The sequence below is a fragment of the Dermacentor albipictus genome, chromosome 1, assembly GCF_038994185.2.
Source record: "Dermacentor albipictus isolate Rhodes 1998 colony chromosome 1, USDA_Dalb.pri_finalv2, whole genome shotgun sequence".
Taxonomy (NCBI): Eukaryota; Metazoa; Arthropoda; class Arachnida; order Ixodida; family Ixodidae; genus Dermacentor; species Dermacentor albipictus.
In genome coordinates this window covers 240,594,529-240,613,591 of record NC_091821.1, presented here as the reverse complement: position 1 = coordinate 240,613,591, position 19,063 = coordinate 240,594,529, and the positions used below count along the sequence as shown (strand labels likewise).

General features: G+C 50.4%; 1 protein-coding gene across 2 annotated transcripts in view; it reads right to left on the bottom strand.

The window, feature by feature from the left end:
- LOC135901640 (serine-enriched protein) overlaps nt 1-19,063 on the bottom strand; it is a 189,319-nt gene that overhangs the window by 146,366 nt on the left and 23,890 nt on the right. The window contains exon 1 of one of the 2 annotated variants that reach the window (XM_070531122.1): nt 18,155-18,235. The exons of the other annotated variant lie outside the window; for it this stretch is intronic. The gene's annotated coding sequence lies outside the window, so the exon portion shown is untranslated. Of the gene's footprint in view, nt 1-18,154; nt 18,236-19,063 lie in introns of those variants that run through there. 2 annotated transcript variants of the gene reach the window in all.

The following is a 19,063-nucleotide window of genomic DNA, read 5'->3' as shown; positions in this document are numbered from 1 at the left end:
TTTTTAACCATATTAGGATATTGCCATTTTCAGATGGCATTGACGGTCCTGTCACCGGTAGGGTGGTTCAGTTTGTTTAGAAATTATGCAATAATTTTAAATAACCAATAAACGAGATACCGAAACCAAGACGGGTAGCTGCTTCGTGTGACGTCACGATCAGCCGATGACGTCAGATCCTACACTATCATAACGTAAACATGTAGAACGCGTGCTAAACACGCAGTACACGTGGATCTAACGCCAAAGAAGCGAAGTTGATGACATCTCCTGACTACACAGGGAGCTTTTACAGATTTTCCGAACTAGACAGCGGCGATTTCAGCGATGACTTTAGCGACAGTGGCGGTGTAGTCTCTGACGTCACAAACACGTGGGGTGGCCAGTAGAAAGTCATGAGTCGGCAACACAACCAATCTTTAAAATTCATTCCCAGGAAAACTAAATGACTTGAAGCCATATTGTTTGGCACATAATCAGTGTAAAAGAGAACCTATATTCAAAATTTTATGAAGATCAGCGCATATCGAAAAATCACCGGAGTTGCCTTTTAAGAGCAAGAGCGACTACAGATTAGTGTAGAGCAAGACCCCTCTGCACTGATGCGACAAGGTCACAGTGTGGCCTTCGACAATTAGCATCGCGGCTGGCGGTGCCCGCGCTCTGTGTTCGTGATACCACGTGACCACCACCAACGACTTCCGTGGTGTATCCTGCGCCCTTTTTCATGCTCGAAGCCATGCTGCACTAGGCATGCGCGTACAACTAGTCGAATTGAAACAGGACATACGTAATTATTTGTTGCGTACTCGAGTATAGCTGCCTCATGTTGTAAATACGGAGTCGATAACTATGTTAATAAAGCAAAATGAAAGTGAGACACCATAGAAGGAGAGAAGGAAATGCAGGGAGGATAATCAGGCGGACGTCCGGTTTGCTACGCTGCACAGAGGAGAGAAGGCGAACAGAGATACTTCACTCACACCGCGTAGTAGGCGTAGAGTGTATACATGCGTCTTTTCAGGTCCGTTGATATGAAAAAAGTGATGAGAGCACGCATAGCTCTCTGGGTTGATGATGGTCGAGAAACGAGATTTGCGTGACAGTATGTGTTCCTGATCTGTTGGCCAGATGATGGCTGGATAGCAAGAAGATAGTCGTCCCAGAACAAGCAGAGACAAGCCACGCGCAGAACAAATCAGTAGAGAGAAAAGGACGCCCCCCCAAAACAAGCGGGAAGCGTCTTGTAAACAATTTATTTCGACAACCGGCTATTCTAAAATAAAAAATAATGGGGATGTAATCTGTACCCACAGATATAGTCAGGCATTCTGCTAAACTGCTCAGTCTAGTCAAACGATTGTAGAAAATTGTACTAAACCGGTGGTCATCATTAAGACACCGCCATGCATGTCTTCAGAAATGATCGTGACAGTTTCTTCTATACTTCCGCGTGTTTTAGATTATGCATTCGCAAGGAATCGTGCCTGGTATTAAAGAGAGGGGGACAGAAAATTAGCGTAGGTCTATAAGGTTAGCTTTCTGGTTGGTTACTCTACATTGGTTATTGTGGGCATTTTGAAAACTGGGTAAACAAAAAATGCTGTTATAGGCCATTTTAAAGAGTGAATGGATAATTATTAATGGCACCACACACATCACATAGTCATTACTGGAAACAAAAGAAGGCAAATAAGGCACAAACTTGGAAAACCGCGACAAGCGATTGCAGAACCCCACAGGCGGCTTGGGGAAAACGCGAAGCCCAAAGCCGCTTATAATAAGCTGAACTGGGCACCACCCGCCTCCGATGCTAATTATTCTTATTAATGAAGCGAGGATTATAAGAATATAAAACGAGGGAGTGACAAAGTTTCGCTGGCTCTTTCCAAAACTGTGATTCGTTTTCATGTACGTTTTTACTTTTGCTTTACTTTCCGTACATGGCGACATATTGACACGTATACTTATCTTTATCGGGCAACCACGTTTCGCAGCCTAACAAAAGTAATCGCACAGCGTGGGACGCGCCTGTATGTACCGAAGTTTCTGGAACGTTATCGATGCTTCTATCTGCTGTCTGTTGTCGCTGAACGTTATCTGATTGCATCACTTGACGCGAATGGTGTAGAACTTTGTGGAAGGCATGCGGGTCCGAACGATTAGTCTGGAACATTCGATGACTGCTCTATAAAAGCCGACGCGCTTGACCCGCTCATCAGATTTTCGACGATCGCCGAGCGTGTTCGCCGCCATCGTTGCGCTTTAAGTGTAGCCTGTTTTGTGGGCACAGGTTCGCCCAATAAAAGCTAGTTTTGTATTTCACAGTACTGTTACTGTGTTCTTTCTTCACCGTCACTACCACGTGACATCTGGTGGAGGTGCTTGTGCGTTCATGTACCGAACGCCCCCGCAAAGCCGCGATCCAAGCCCGAAGCCCGAGGACAAAACCAACGTCGCCCAAGACCAGCGAGCTAGCCGCCGGCTGCAAGGACTGCCCCCAGAGCACGGACTCCTACCTGAGACGTGCAGGAAGATCGCCACCAAGTCCACCCCAATGGCAGCCCCAGCATCCCCCGTCGTGCTGCAGCAGCCCAGGGAGCCTCCGACGTTCCGCGGTTCAACGTTCGAGGACGCAGAAAGCTGGCTTGAGACATACGAGAGGGTCGCTGCTTTTAACAACTGGAACAGCGAAGACAAACTGCGACATGTCTTCTTCGCATTGGAAGACGCTGCCAGGACGTGGTTCGAGAACCGAGAAGCCACCTTGACTACCTGGGAGCTGTTCCGAAGCGGCTTCCTGAAGACATTCACAAGCGTCGTACGCCGAGAACGAGCCCAAGCACTACTGGAAACCCGAGTGCAGCTGCCCAACGAGACCACCGCGATTTTTACAGAAGAAATGAGCCGCCTATTCCGCCACGCCGACCCGGAAATGTCCGAGGAAAAGAAAGTCCGGCTACTAATGCGTGGTGTTAAGGAGGAACTTTTCGCCGGCATGGTACGAAACCCACCGAAGACTGTCGACGAGTTTCTTCGCGAGGCCACTAGCATCGAGAAGACACTCGAGATGCGAAACCGGCAATTCGACCACCGCACCAACGCTACAAACTATGCCGGAGTTCAATCACTGGCCTCCGAAGACCTGCGCGAGGCTATCAGGGCAGTCGTACGAGAGGAGCTTCAGAAGATCTTCCCGTCGTCGCAGCCTCAAGTGGCCTCGATCGCTGACATCGTCAAAGATGAGGTTCAGCGGTCGCTTGGAGTCCCGGAGGTGCAACCCCAATTACCGCAACCCCAACCCGAAGCGATGACCTACGCCGCCGTCGTACGCCGTCAAGGCCCTCCTCAGCGAGCGCGCCAGGGCCCTGTAACGCCGCAATTTCGTCGTCCGCCGCCGCCAGCACGACCACCCGTCGCCCAGCGCACCTACGCGAGGAAGACGGACATTTGGCGTGCTCCTGACCACCGCCCGCTCTGCTACCACTGCGGAGAAGCGGGACACGTCTACCGACGATGTCCGTACCGGGAGATGGGACTGCGAGGTTTCGCCGTCAACGCGCCGCGTCCACAGCTTGGAGAGCGCCCACGTGACATCGCCGATTACCTCGCCGCTACTCAGTGGAGCCCTCGACGGCCATCCCGTTCGCCGTCACCAGGACGCTACCTGTCGCCGCAGCGCCGACCATACACTGGCCCAGCCCGGGGCCGGTCAGCGAGCCCATATCCGGAAAACTAAAAGCAGCAACCGATGGAGGTGCGGTTGCTGTTCGTCGAACTGACGAAGATCCTCCGCCGCCGACGAAGACGACGACGAAACGATCTCGACGACATAACAACGACACGCCGCCGTCCCGACGAAGTCAGGAAGGCAAGACTACACCGACGAACGACGACTTGACCACGCGACGTTCCAACTTCAGTTCAACACGACGCAGCCGTGATCCGACGCCACGACCTAACAGCAACGCCAGACAAAGAACCACCGACCTCGACGTGCTTCTCGACGGCCACGCAGTCACTGCCTTAGTCGACACAGGGGCTGATTACTCCGTCATGAGTGGACACATCGCCGCCCAGTTGAAGAAAGTTAAGACTACGTGGGAAGGCCCTCAAATTCGAACCGCTGGAGGACACCTCATCACGCCGTCTGGAGTCTGCACGGCAAGAATTACCGTTCATGACCGGACTTACCCTGCCACCTTCGTTATCCTCCAACAGTGTTCACGAGACGTCATTCTCGGTATGGACTTCCTGAACCAACACGGCGCAGTCATCGACCTGAAGTCGAAGTCAATAACGCTGTCGGAAGATAAAGCGATACCGCCGGAGAGCCCTCGTAGTCACCACGCCTTGAGTGTGCTCGAAGACCAAGTGAGCATCCCGCCCCGCTCCAGCATTGTTATTTCGGTCGGCACCGAAATACCCGCTGACGTAGAAGGTGTCATCGAAGGCGACCAATTGACGTCTCCTACTAGACCGTGAAATTTGCGTCGCAAGAGGGATCGCTCGACTGCATGGAGGGAAAACTGAAGTGTTGCTGACAAACTTCAGCCAGGAGTTCAAGCACATCAACAAGGGCACGACGATCGCGTACATCGAGGAAATTGTGGAAACCGGTAATGCGTTTGTCCTCTCGGATTCCGCCGCATCTACCCCGACGACCATGGTTCCCGAACCAGACTACGACATTAATCCAAGTCTCCCAGTGATTAAGCAACAGCAGCTCAGAAGTCTGCTCCGACGATACAAAGGCTGCTTTTCGACGACATCGAGGATTCGACAAACACCAGTCGCCAAGCATCGCATAATCACCGAGGAGTACGCTCGACCACTCCGCCAAAGCCCTTACCGAGTTTCGCTGCGAGAACGCGAAGCTATAAGAGAACAAGTCGACGAAATGCTCCGCGACGACATCATCCAGCCGTCGAAAAGCCCGTGGGCATCCCCTGTTGTCCTGGTGAAGAAAAAGGACGGAACGCTACGTTTCTGCGTCGATTATCGTCGTCTGAACAAGATCACGAAGAAGGACGTATACCCCCTTCCACGGATAGACGACGCATTGGATCGGCTCTGCAACGCTAAGTACTTCTCGTCGATGGATCTCAAGTCTGACTACCGGCAAATAGAAGTCGACGAGAGAGATCGCGAAAAGACCGCCTTCATCACGCCAGACGGCCTCTACGAGTTCAAGGTCATGCCATTCGGACTCTGCTCGGCACCTGCAACTTTCCAGCGCGTCATGGACACGGTGTTAGCAGGATTGAAGTGGCAGACCTGCCTTGTTTACTTGGATGACGTCGTCGTCTTCGCCGAAAATTTCGACGATCACCTTAGGCGGCTTACGACAGTACTAGAGGCCATCAAGTCATCAGGGCTCACTCTGAAGCCAGAAAAATGCCGCTTCGCTTACGACGAGCTTCTGTTCCTAGGCCACGTCATCAGTAAATCCGGAGTACGCCCCGACCCCCAGAAAACAGCTGCCATCACAAAGTTCCCGCAGCCCACCGACAAGAAGGCAGTGCGTAGATTCCTTGGCATGTGTGCCTACTACAGGCGCTTTGTCAAGGACTTTTCACGCATCGCCGAGCCGTTGACACGTCTAACTAAATGTGATGTTGAGTTCAAGTGGGAAACGCCGCAGGCCGACGCATTTGAAGAACTCAAACGACGCATGCAGTCGCCGCCTGTACTTGCGCACTTCGACGAGTACGCCGATACAGAAATCCATACTGACGCCAGTAGCCTAGGCCTCGGTGCCGTTCTAGTCCAGAGGAGAAACGGAGTCGAACAGGTGATAGCTTACGCTAGCCGGTCGCTGTCAAAAGCGGAAGGCAACTATTCTACGACCGAAAAGGAATGCCTCGCCATCGTTTGGGCTACAGCTAAATTTCGCCCTTATCTTTATGGCAGGCCATTCAAAGTCGTCAGTGACCATCACGCGTTGTGTTGGCTAGCGAGTATAAAGGATCCTTCAGGACGACTGGCGCGGTGGAGCCTCAGACTACAAGAATACGACATCACTGTAACCTACAAGTCCGGACGAAAACACTCCGATGCCGATTGCCTATCACGCGCCCCCATTGACCCGCCGCCGCAAGATGACGAAGATGACGACGCCTTCCTTGGCATGATAAGCGCGGAAGACTTCGCCGAACAGCAACGGGCAGACCCGGAGCTAAAAGGCCTGGTGGAATATTTGGAAGGGCACACCGACGTTGTCCCCAGGGCATTTAAGCGCGGATTATCTTCCTTCACGCTTCAAAACAATCTCCTCGTGAAGAACTTTTCACCAGTCCGCGCCAACTACCTTCTTGTTGTCCCGTCAGGACTTCGTCCAGAAGTATTGCACGCCCTACATGACGATCCGACCGCTGGACACCTCGGTTTTTCCCGGACACTATCGAGGATACAAGAAAAGTATTATTGGCCGCGCCTGACCGCCGACGTCGCCCGTTATGTCAGATCATGCCGAGACTGTCAGCGACGCAAGACACCGCCAACAAGGCCAGCCGGATTACTACAGCCAATCGAGCCTCCTTGCCGACCATTCCAGCAGATCGGGATGGACTTGCTGGGACCCTTTCCGACGTCAACAACCGGAAATAAGTGGATCGTCGTGGCGACAGACTACCTTACCCGCTTCGCTGAAACTAAAGCACTGCCGAAAGGTAGCGCAGCCGAAGTGGCAAAATTCTTTGTCGAAAACATCCTGCTTCGACACGGCGCCCCAGAAGTCCTCATCACCGACAGAGGAACGGCCTTTACAGCAGAGCTCACCCAAGCCATTCTGAAATACAGTCAGACAAGGCACAGGAGGACCACGGCCTACCACCCGCAGACGAATGGTCTTACGGAGCGGCTGAATAAGACCCTCGCCGACATGCTAGCGATGTACGTCGACGTCGAACACAAGACCTGGGATGCCGTCCTGCCGTACGTAACATTCGCTTACAACACGGCGGTGCAAGAAACAACACAGATCACGCCGTTTAAGCTGGTTTACGGCAGGAACCCGACGACGACGCTCGACGCCATGCTGCCCCACGTCACTGACGAAGAGAATGTTGACGTCGCTAGCTATCTCCAGCGCGCCGAAGAAGCCCGACAGCTCGCCCGCCTGCGGATCAAGGACCAACAGAGGACCGACAGCCGATACTACAACCTCCGACGACGCTTCGTCGAGTACCAGCCCGGCGACCGTGTTTGGGTCTGGACCCCGATACGCCGACGAGGACTCAGTGAGAAACTACTCCGACGCTATTTCGGACCCTACAAGGTCATCCGACGCATTGGCGCTCTGGACTATGAGGTCGTGCCAGACGGCATTTCGCATTCACAGCGGCGCCGCGCACGATCTGAAGTGGTCCACGTGGTGCGCCTTAAACCCTTTTATGGACGCTGACAAACTTCGCCATTTTTGTTCTTTTCTTTGCTACGAGTGCTTTTGTTTATTACCTTCGTTTCTTTGCAGCATCGGGTCGATGCTATTTAAGAGGGGGGTATTGACACGTATACTTATCTTTATCGGGCAACCACGTTTCGCAGCCTAACAAAAGTAATCGCACAGCGTGGGACGCGCCTGTATGTACCGAAGTTTCTGGAACGTTATCGATGCTTCTATCTGCTGTCTGTTGTCGCTGAACGTTATCTGATTGCATCACTTGGCGCGAATGGTGTAGAACTTTGTGGAAGACATGCGGGTCCGAACGATTAGTCTGGAACATTCGATGACTGCTCTATAAAAGCCGACGCGCTTGACCCGCTCATCAGATTTTCGACGATCGCCGAGCGTGTTCGCCGCCATCGTTGCGCTTTAAGTGTAGCCTGTTTTGTGGGCACAGGTTCGCCCAATAAAAGCTAGTTTTGTATTTCACAGTACTGTTACTGTGTTCTTTCTTCACCGTCACTACCACGTGACAATATCAAATTTTAGTGCATGCTTTTTCCGCAAGCTAATACGTTTAAATGATTATCGTGCAATAATATATATTTGCTCCTTAATTAGCGTAGGGCCGATTTAAGCGTCGTAAATTGCGGCTTTCAAAAAGCTCGTTATAGTGAGTGCTTGTATGCGTACTTCAGAACCACTTGTGGGGATTATGTATTCTTTAAGATAAATATATATTTCATAGGTATGGTAAGGACAGGGAGATAATCACACTTTCATTGTGGTATAGCAAACTTAAACATGCAAAAGAGCGCGCCCGAAACAGCGTGTAGCCCAGGGCCGGATTCACGAAGGTTTCCGTTGGCAAGTGATCTTTACTATTGGCTAGGTCGCCTTCGCTATTAATATGTCCACTATCAGGACTGGCTACAATTTGCTCTTACGAACAATTCTAGCGTAAGTCCTTTCTTGTGAATACGGGTACAGAGCAGTAAGAACTTTCATTTCCAGCTTAGCTAAAAGCGGCCGTTTCGAGTGGAAGCAGTGTTTGACACCTTCGTCGAACAGGCAATTCCCTAACTTCTTTTATAGTGTAAATCGTTCTGGCGCATCCCATTTTGAGGCACAATTGCTTCGGGGACGAATAGATAATAAGGCGTCGAAACAACTGCACGCTGGGTGAAATGTCGTCAACATTGAGTTACTAAATGCAAGATACAACGTGTATATAACTAATAAGACTCCCAGAAATTAACAGCGCAAAACAAACAAGGACGAAGGAAAAGAAGAACACGACACTGGCGCTGTTCGTGTTCTTCTTTTCCTTCGTCCTTGTCTGGCTTGCGCTGTTATTTTCCGGAATATGAATCACCACCAACTCGCCCAAGTTTCTCCTCTAATAAGAGTCCGATGAAACCATCTGGCCAGGTAAAAGCACCGTTAGTAGAAGAGGTGTGGTAGAACAGAAGTGTCAATTTTTGTTTTTGTGACATTGATCCGTGACCCGTTCTGCTAAGAATATAACCTGGCGGGTGCGCGAGATATGAGTGCTAATGATAAAAGGAACTGACGCGAACGAACACTACCAACAATAACCTTGCCATAAACTACATAATATCTATACACAATCGATGAATTCTTCCCATATTTCACTGAAATCCGGATGCGTCGATTCGAGAACTATATACCGCGAGCTTTGCTTGCGCTTCCACGCACCGCAAGTAGGGAATCTACAGAGTCGATCGCCTCCAAAGTGATGAATTGACACAAGGTTTGAAATCGGGCTCGTTAGTGTTTCATGATACTCTGAACTGGAAGTCAGCGCTTGTCTTCGTCGTTTCCAGTCGTTGTCCCGATGTGTGCAGTAATTCACAGCTCCAAAGTAACTCCCTTTTCTTTTTCTCTCTCGAACATTCATCGCGTACTCTGGAGGCCTAAGCCTTCTCTCAAGAAGCGGCTATTCGGTGTCAATTGCACGCTGCCGACGAATGTACCACGACACCTCTCGGTTCTGGCAGGACGACCAACCGGACGTTAGAACACAGAGTCACACTATGCATCGCGAAGCTCGTGTAGCGCATCAACAAAACGCAGGGGGCAGCAACCGTCAAAGTTAGTCCAGCCGCGCATGCTCGTCGTTTCACCTCTCTTTACAGCTGTGCATCAGGCAAGCAAGAATAGTGCACTTTGGCTGCTCATGACCCGCGAGTCTCAATACGCGGCTCTTTAAGAGTACTTTGCCGATCGTAAAGACACGGCTCCATTTCAATATGTAAATACTAAACTAGCAGCCGTTTAACACTCTCAGTTCCTTGGTGTATGTTTACCGCACCGCCAAATCACACATGTCGCCGCCTTATCTGACGCGCGAATTCTCTGTTTTGAAGGGAGACGGCAGCCAGCATTTTCTTATTCAACGCAGTCATTATTCTACGCTCTGACATTTCGAGGCAGGCGCCGCCGAATGAACAACATCCACTATCATTTGAAAGAGAGCAGCAGTGCCTCTGGTTGCTGGATTCAGTATTTGAACGAACAAAATTAAGCCATCTCGTAACAGGAAAAAAAAGAAAAAAAAAGAAGCCAAAGAACGAACGGACTCTGGGTAGACGAGTCACGGCGCCGCTCCAAATCCTTTGCGCTTAAACCTTGCCAACCGTATCCGAAAGCCAGCAATTAGTCGGGCCAACGCCTTGGGCGCGCCGTTAAGAACGACCAAAGAAAGCGCTCGCAAATCGAACGGGGATTTGCCGGCCTGCTAGGCCCCCCAAAACCTCTGCGCGTGCCTGCGATCCCATATTTCCCTTTCTTTCTTTCTCTCTTTTCTTTTCTCATGACAAAGCAGCCCCATTAGAGAAAAGTCAGGAGCGCAGTACAGACCGGCGGACCGGAGCTGGATTACCGAAGGCCGAACAGGAGGCCCAAACGCCGGGGACATTTCAATTTCCGCTTCCTTCACTTGCTAATCCGCCGAGAAAGCTCGTTCTCGAGCCAGCCCAGTTATGACGTCAGCGTTGCGCCAATTTGAAATAAGGGTGAAGTTAAGCGAACAGCGCGAGCTTCGTGCCTATCCAAATGCAGTGCAGTGACAGAGTGACAGTTTAAAAATAAGTTTCAGAATGTCTTAATTTCGGGAATATCGACTGAGGGCGAACAGCAACTGACAAATGGAACATTAAAAGAACACGATTATAAAAAAGCGACCGGCTATACTGTGCTGACTTCCGGCCACCTTCAAATTGACAGTTTACCAGCGGAACAGTTAATCGAATACAAGGGGAAGCACGTGACCGTCTCCGCACATGCGCCCTGTCCGGCACGCATGCCGACAGCCGCGGACGTTCAACTCGCGGAGGTGAGTCAGGGCACCTCTGCAGGCCCTTTTACTCACTCGTGCTTTAACGAGTTCTGTCTGCAAAACACGCCCGTTTGGAGAAGACGCGCAAACTGTCAAACGGTGAGAGACGATTCCCTGCCCGCAGCCGGAGGCTATGCCCGTGATCTCCGGCCGCTCGAAGCAGCGGGGAGCACCGAACCAAAACTCGGTGGCCGTGGCTGATGACGAGCGCAGAGCTCCATTCCTAATTTCCAGCCGTAGCTCGCGAAGCCCGCCGAAACACTTCCTGCCGCAAAAACAAACAGGCGGCCGGGGCCCGCAAGTGAAGCGGCAGACGCGCTGCGTGGCCGTGCTTTCCGAAGCTCGCAGCCGAGGCAGCAGTCGCGAGGTGCCGATGCGTGGAACGTTCGTTAATTAACGAAATCGAATTCCGAGTTTAAACCGTGAGTAAGCGCACTGATGGCCGCCGCCCGGGTCAGACGCACCCGCGGCAGAGAGGTCGACTTTACTCCCGCTTCCGTTTTATTCTGCGCATCTTTCTTTTTTTTTTTTTTTGCCTCGCGCCGAGCACTAATTAAGAGCGTTTGTTTTTCATCGCCGCAAGCATCGCCCAGAGGTTTATTTCGCGAAGTCATCGAATTATGGACGAATCGAATAACGGTAAGTATGCGTCTTTTTCTTTTTTTTTACCTTAATTCTCAGTTAAATTTAGGAAACCGGTTTAGAAATAGGGTACCCGTGCTGAGTGGAACATTTCCTAACCAGCAGCTACGCTGCTGAGCAGTGCACACAACCATATAAATCTTATCTATCAACCTCACGTCGCTTACCAACTTTCAGTTGGCACACGGTTTCAAGTATCAAAAGATCGAACTATAGAGAAATGGAATATTATACAAACAAAACTTGCGAGTTGTTCGGAAAATGTACAGGGTGTCACCTTATATGGTGTAGTCCGGACTCTCTCCATATAATTTTGGTTAAAAAAATTTAAAAGCGCGATGTCATTTCCAACAGTCAAAATTACAAAACCAGTACGGGAATAAACTGCGCGTGAGATAACCAGGACCCGTTTTACAAAACGCGCCTGCGCAAGAATTTTTTGTATGAGTAAATTCCAGCCAATCGAGACGCCGGACATATTATTATCGAAGGCTGCCGGTCAATGGCAAAGAACACTTATGAACAAAAAGGTTTTGAATTCGAACCCAGATTCGGGATATAACAAACAGCCTTCCATTTCCATCTACACGCCGCTCGCAATGAGCGCGCATTGGTACTTTCTGAAAGAGCCCATTGGTCAATTCAAAGCTTGAACATGTCGTTTACGTTACATTCATATTAATTACTCCGACATCTGAAAGCGTCTTTTGTTTTCTTATTCTCACCCGATCCTTGGAATATATGCACCATAGTATGCTTCGTTAGTTCACCTTATTGTAACAGCAATCAACGAAGTACACGTCGAGGATATACAGAAGCACGCTCTACACGCCTTCCAGGCGCTGTCTTTTCCAGTTATGGCTGCCAATTTAACAAATCATTATCATAATTGTTATCATTATGATCAAAATTATTGTCGTCGTCTCAATATCATCACTTCAAGTCGTCGTCCGAATCCGTACATTTTTTTCGGATCAAGTAGCGCCTGAAGCCCCCATCGCACATCTTTAAAAAAAAATCGAGAGCCAGTATGCTTATACTAATGTAATCACAACAAAAGTAAGGACCACTGAGCACCAAAAAAGACACTTTCTCAGAAGATAAGAAATAGGCCTCCATGGCGCACACAACGTAGCTCGAGGACTCACTTTCCGAGCTGCGACGAACGTACACCCCTCGACAGGGCCCACCGAGGTATGGGAATGGGAAGACAGAATGACCAGGTTCAACGACATCACCAACCATTACAAGATGCAAAGATGCACTTATACACCACCCCGTCCACAAATCAACAGATCGCAAGCTGTCCAGTGGCGACAACTACAAACGAAAAGATGCAAGAGTCCCAACACTAACGCACGCTATTTATCCAGACATATACACAACAGATAGATGCAAAGTGTGTGACACCAGAGCCACGCTAGAGCATATGCTATGGGAATTCCAGGAACTAATACAGGACAATGCGAGCGAAGCCTCCATCGACAGCCTCCGCGCGCTATGGCAGGCCGCGCTGCTCAGCTCGAACCTGGAAGACCAGCTCTGGGCAGTCCAGCGGGCCAAGGAAGCCGCCAGCAGGCAAGAACTCTTGGCTGTAACGTTAAAGGTGCCCCAGCCCACTAACTCGCCGGACGCGAATCGTTCTGATTGGAAATAAAGTTTTCTCACTCACTCCATGGCGCAACGTTTTGGCCATCATTATTCGCGATGCAATTTACCGTTACCACCAGTCTTGCAAATGTGGATAATCATACTGAATTGTCTTGGACGCCCGAGCATGTAAGTTTCAATGCATACAATTGGCTGCCATTCACTAGCATACATATATGTTATTGGACAGTTGTTCCTAATTCCGATGTGACACCACATTTGCACTTACTTTCCAGCCTTATTATTATTATTTTTGACAATCTTCAGAAAACAGTGTGAACTGAGACAAAGATGAAAAGAAGTAAGCAACGGACCCGCCGTGGTTGCTCAGTGGCTATGGTGTTGGACTGCTGAGCACAAGGTCGCGGGATCGCGAATTCCGGCCACGGCGGCCGCATCTCGATGGGGGTGAAATGCGAAAACAACCGTGTACTTAGATTTAGGTGCACGTTAAAGGACCCCAGGTGGTCTAAATTTCCGCAGTCCTCCACTACGGTGTGCCTCATAATCAGAATGTGGTTATGGCACATAAAATCCCATATTTTTACGTAAGCAACCGGGCAAGGCGATTAAATGTTAAGAAGAAATTTAAGGTGTTCAGCGGTTGTGCTATCGCTTGTTTCTATTTGTGGAATGTCTACGTCCTCGCTTTGTTTCCCTACGATGATGGTGTATTAACTCATGCAAACTTCAGTTAATCCGTTTGTGAGTGGGAATAGCGCGTATACAAATCGAGTAGCGCAGGATTCACTGACGTCTAACAATGCAGTAAGAGCAGGCTGCGCGCAATAAGAAGGCATACGGCGCGGGCAAAAAGACGCCAACGACAGTATGTGGTACCACTTTCACGAAAAGTTAGTTTTCGCAGAGAGGAAGAATGCTTAAGAAAGGTCGCGCCTATAGGGCTCACTTACGGACGGTCTACAGTGTGATTATATTTTCTTTTGTTTTTTTTTTTGCGAGCACCGCTTGATCAGCTTCGCCACTAAAGTAAATGGGAACATTACTCTTCTGCGCACATCTGCAGAGTGCGTTCCCTAATCCACCATAACGAGCGCCACTTTCTCCGTGATGTGCTAGCATGAAAAAGCGAGAGCAGGGAACCTAAGAACGTTCATCTCGCATCTACACGAGTTTGGTGGAGGCGTATGCTCGAAACTGGCCTGCGAAGTGAAACGAAGAGCGGCTGTCCGCGGGTATGTTTTAAAGTCACAAGGCAAACGCCGTGGAGAATCCCTGCGCGCGCGGAAGCAGCTGGCCAGGCTTGCGTTCGTTCGTTCGGCTGTGCGACGAAACCAGCAAGAAGAAATCCCAGCCACTGGGACGCAATTAGAGCTCGCGCGGCGTGGTCCAAGGCCTGCTCAATATCCGCCCCCGACACCCTGTGGCACGGGGCTTTCCAGGCAACCGCGCGCGCCCGCGCGCGCACTGGGAGGAATTCAATATCGGGGCGAATCTACGCGCCTGAGGTTCCCCTGGCGACAGTCTCGGTCACCGACCATTATGAATCCCAACTGTCAATCACCGCGGCATGACGTCACGGAGCGCCCCATCTCGGTGCCTCCGCTCGGGGCACGGTGGTCGGGGGCTGCTGAGGGGCCGCGCGTCAACAAACACCCCGGCGCGACGCCGTCCCCAACGCGATGCGCATGGCGAAGCAGCCGGGCGTGTGACTCACGCCGACACCGCACCTCAGAGCGCGCGCGCTCGGACCTGGGGACACCAGTCGGGGTGCGAGGCGCCAAAAGCGCGCTGCCGCGGCGACGCCTCGGGCGCTTACCGCGGTGGGAGAGAGTACGGGGGCGTGCGTACAGCTTGCGACGGACGGAGAGAGGGCGATGTCGCGACCACGCGTCGACGTTAATCAGGACATCACAGTGGTCATCAGCAGAGTGACAGCAGGAAACAAGGAAGACAAAGCAACCCGCGACCTGGCTGCGATTTGTTTCATTTACTTCCAACGCTGTTTCGGACACTACTTGGTTTCGGACACGATGTCCCGTGGTTTTGGATGACATGGCGAAATTTTCCGCCTGACAACGGCCCTGCCACCCATACATTGTAGCAGAAGATGTGCCAGATGTGTATAAATAGCAACGTTATATATACAATAATTGAAGCGACGAACTAAAGTAAATGTAATGAACGAAACGCAATGTCAATGGAAGAATGAGACATTTCTTGAACGGGCACATTTCCCTGTTATTCCATGAAACAGGTCAAGAGATATGACTTTATTGCATCAAATCTAACAACATAGTTACTTTTCTTTCTCCGTGTACACATTTCGAGGAAAATAGAGTTTTCGCTAAAAAATTTAGAGTTAGATAATTAAGCTGGTCTGTTACGTAGTTGGTCCTCTGTGCTGAAATGCTCAAGCAAACATGTCTAAAATTATATAGCATATTACTAAGCAGGCGTGCATAAAAACACAGACTCTTACAATTTCACTTCAAATGTACGACGCTAATATAAGATCAAGTGACTGACTCAACTGTCAAACTTACTTTTTCTTTCAATCTTTAACAGCGCCATCTCAATCGCATTGTTCTCACGGAAATCATTTTGCTCCTCAACAACTGTTGAGAAAGCCACGGTCAACCTTGCTTTTACAAGTTTTTCCAAAGCTCCCGAAAAATCTGAAAAGATAGGAATAGGTCAGTTATTATTTATGTCATTAAAGAAGTCGCCTTTACCAAACACCGTCACTCTGTCTATTTTACAGCGAAGCTGTTAGCCTCTAGTTGGTCGCGATTTTTCGTGTCCAAATGCGCGGTGCTCACACAAAAACAAACGACAGCTGGAAGGCATTGTGTTTGAGTTCCCACGTCACAGAATTATGTTTTCTCGTATATATTCTATTTACAGACCGATGCTATTGTGTCTGCAGGTTGCGTGTAAGTCGTAACTTGCGAATTTTCTGACGCATTTTACTTTGAGTAATTCAATAAGTTCAATAAAGCACTTGCGCTAGGTGTAGGGCCTACAAGAATGAGGATGCATGTTGCGCCAACGGTATACCGCCATAGCGGCCACCGCCACTCAGACAGACCTTAAACGGCGGCTGTTTTTCAGTTTCCGCCTAACCGATGTATGTTTTCTCGTATATTCCAACAACAAGCCGAAGCTATAATGTCAGCAGCTTGTGTGCAAGCCATAATTCACGCATTTTTCTGACGCAATTAACTTTCAAAGATTAATTTAGTTCAATAACGCACTTGCGCTTGGAGGAGGGCCTAAAGGCCTGAATACATGGAGCGAACTTTCACGACGATGTTCGGGCGGCAGAAAATCAGCCGCGGCGCGACACCGTATGTTCGTCGGGCTGCGCTACATGGAGCGAAGACACGGCGGCCGCCGCCGGCGAGCCGCGGCGTTGTTATCAGTGTGGCTAGATGAGGCAAAAGCGCTGTAGTGAAACACATGACAAAAAAAAAGAACTTTAACGACAACTATTATTTCTTTTGAATTGCGGAACACTCTAAAAACGCGTAAAATTTTGTTTAGAAATGTCCCACAGGATGGCACGCTTCTGAACAGCCGAAATTAATTTGTCGTAAAATTCCAGCCGCGCCTCTTTGGATACCACGAACACGAAAAGCGGGAGACCAGCGTGAACGATAGAGCGGGATCGGGATATACGGACAAGCGGGGAAGCCAGGTCGGAAGTCGGGGCAGATAGTGAGACCTGATTGGCTCGCTTTGGGGCGCCGCTCGTTTGCCGCTTCCGGTATCGCCGACGCCCGACGAACTTTTCTGCGCCAGCTGGATCGGCGGCGAACGACGATTTCTCCGCCGCCGCGCGTCGCGCGTACGCCGCCGGGCGTCGAACGCCGACGATTCGTCGCATATTCGCTCCATGTATTCTGGCCTTAAAGGAATGAGGATGCACGCTGCACTTCAGCATAAGTGCGTGGGCGCGCCACGCACGTCGTTTGTAAAGGTGGTGGTGCTTTGCCTAACGTCAGCAACAGCTTCGCAGTGCGTCCACTTTCATAGGGTGGAACGGAGGCGGATTTTCCATGTATTATTCCGTCTCGAACAATACGTGTCGTAAATGCGCATGAGATGAAGTTGCACATAAAATATCCGAAAGCATTACAATCGGCTCGACTCTTTAGTATCGCATGCAGCTGCCATGGTTCGCATTGAAAGACTTGAGAACTGGGAGGAGCTCCTGCTCGCTACAAGTGCGCGATGGGCAAATATGGTGACGTGTGCTCTTGTTTTATTACTATCATTGCCATGCTAAACCAGACAACTAAAAAAAAGTTTAGCATATACATCGTCGACTTGGAAATTACGCCTGTCTCATGGCATCTCCTACTTACTCATCGATGTTAGAATTTAGTTATATTAATTGAAATTATACTATCCTTTTGTATTATCCACCCTACTTTTGGATTTAATCACTCGTAGCCGGTGTACGAACAACAGCATAAAAGGATTGTCACAAACACCGCTTGCCCCATCCCTAGACAGTATAACCAAGGCTTGCGATGTTGCCGGCCCAGAACGTTTCGATGTCGCTGTAATCACCATTGTGTCATCACTACACCATAACAGCTGCCGTCTATGACGCATAGCTGCCGGAAGCTGAGCACAGCTCCCCGAATTTCTCTTCTCCTTCACTCTGGCGATTTGTCCGCGCGCGCTTACCGTGTTTACGGTGCACAGCTCCCGTCCATCGCGCGCCGCTACGCTACAAAAATACTGCGCGCTCGATTCGTGAGCCCGAGCACTCGCGTATGCGTAAAACGCTCGAAACCACCTCGCGCAGGCGCCCGGCCGAAAGAAGATCCTCCGCGGCACAACTGCACGGACATCCAAATGGCCACATTTGCGGGGGTTCCAACCATGCCTGGGCAGCGAGGGGGAAAAAAAAGAGGCAAACCAGCGCGTATACGGTCGCTTCAACCGCGTTCCGCGGAGAGCTTGTCCAAACAGGGCCCGAGTGTTTGCGCACGGCAGAGGCGTACAAATGGGCAGCGCGCGCACCTGAGCAGCCCGGACGGCGCGGCCATCAGAGCACGGCGCAGCGAAAGGGGGGGGGGGGAAGCCTGACAAAACACGCGAGGCCCCAACGACCCCAGCGCTGCAGCCGCAGGACATACCCGTTCGGACGGGCACTCCTGTTGTCCGAGCTTCTTTCCGCCCATCCCCGGCAGGAACGACGTCGTGCGGGGACGCGCGCCGGGCCCGCTGATTACTGCTGCCGGACTCCGAGACGGCCGCCCGAAGAGGAAATACGACGCGGCCCTTTACGAGGGCGTTGCGGAGCCCCAGCACCGATGCGAGAGACGTTTACGACGACGCCACCCACCCCCACCACCCTCTCCTCCCGGCGCCGTTCTTTCGGAACAAGCGGGCTCGAGTGAATGCCGGCTTGCCGTGCCACTAACAGGGTTAGCGCCGGGCCGAAGCGGACAGGTGCGCGTTGGCCAGCGGCTGGGGAAACAACACCGCCGGCGCACAGTGGTGTTCGCGCTCCTCCCGATCTTTCTTTCTTTTTTTATTTGCTCGCAGCGAAAGGGCAAAGCCAGTGCGAATAAGGCTGTGACATCGGCCTGTCAGTGGGATTTCGCCGTCGTGAATGACTTGTCTCAGCAGAGTTTGCTTGCGCTAGTTAGCAGGTAGTGTTGAGAACGAAAAGAGCGCAAATAAATAAAAAATAAAGAAAAAGAAAATAATTTTCTTTGTCTTTTTTTGCGATATTTTACTTCTTAACAACATTGTTTCATAATTGAGAAGAAGGGCCCCTATGAACGGGCACAGGAAACAAATTTCTAATCTGAACATTCGTATACCCTTACTATCATTTCCTCTGTTTATTTTTTTTTTCCCCGGAACTGATATGGGCGTTAGTGCTAACGATTCTGCACTGTGCGAGAATGGTTTCATCGCGAAGTTTGGAGGACGCCCGCGGGCTTTCGACAGGTTGCTGACACTGATGTCTGCAGGAGTTTTACAGTTTGAACAAAAATATATTCTTCCATGTGCATGCTGTTGGACTGCCAATCTCG